We start from the raw sequence: 892 nt of genomic DNA on the forward strand, positions 1-892 counted from the left end.
AAAAAATAATGAAAAATCAACAAACTTTCCTCATATTTTCTTCAGGGTGGGGGGGGGGGGGGAGAAAAATCGCGCAAAAAAAATTATTCTCTAATATTTAGAAAAAAAACTTATTTTCTTTTTTCTTTCAAAGTTGGCTTTTTCTTGATAGCATTTCTCTGCTTCCTGAGCGTTTCGAAGCATATTATCTGTTAGTATTTCATCGTGTTCACTAAACATATCTTCTTGTGTATTCATATTTCACTTTTTGAGTTAATTATTTATTATTATGTAGTTTATTTTTTAGCTTTTTGCACTGCGATTTGTTTCGTTAAATAGTGTCTAATGGATCAGCTGATCGGTGTATGGTTGGGATAATGGGTTATGTTTGTACCGCAAGATGTCGCTAGGGGTTATTGAGAACGTGTAAAATACCAGTAAAATAGCATAGGACGCGTGTAAAACTGGGAACGTCTGTTAAGTGAAGAACGATTGGTGGTGCGTGTAAAATTCGATTTACCGACCTCCAAACGCCCCTGTTAACCTGCACTTTACACGCACGCATGACATAAAATATTTTTTTCATTCAGGCCGTAAGTTTACAGCCGGTAAGGTTACGCTATACGCGTCCGTGAATCGCTGCTGACAGCCGACATGACAAAATAGCTATTTTCGTCACGAGGACGTAATCTGATGCATCACGTCCGAGTGGCGAAAGTTATTTTTGTCACATTCTGATAAAAACCGCCATCACTTGCATTTAAAACTGTATATTTTCGTCACAATAATGCAAAACGTTGTTTGAGCGAGTGCGAAGGTTGCAAACCGAGGTGAAAGCGACGATGGTGGAGTGCTGGCGCGGGAGGCGGTCCAGGAAGACGAAGTCTCCCGTGGGTCGGGTTGGCGGGGGGCG

At 40.8% G+C, this 892-nt stretch overlaps 1 protein-coding gene across 1 annotated transcript in view; it reads left to right on the plus strand.

The window, feature by feature from the left end:
* LOC107042491 overlaps nucleotides 1-892 on the plus strand; it is a 360,805-nt gene that overhangs the window by 230,895 nt on the left and 129,018 nt on the right. The window lies entirely within an intron of this gene.

Source organism: Diachasma alloeum, unplaced genomic scaffold, assembly GCF_001412515.2.
Source record: "Diachasma alloeum isolate Michigan unplaced genomic scaffold, Dall2.0 Dall_scaffold_00480, whole genome shotgun sequence".
NCBI lineage: Eukaryota > Metazoa > Arthropoda > Insecta > Hymenoptera > Braconidae > Diachasma > Diachasma alloeum.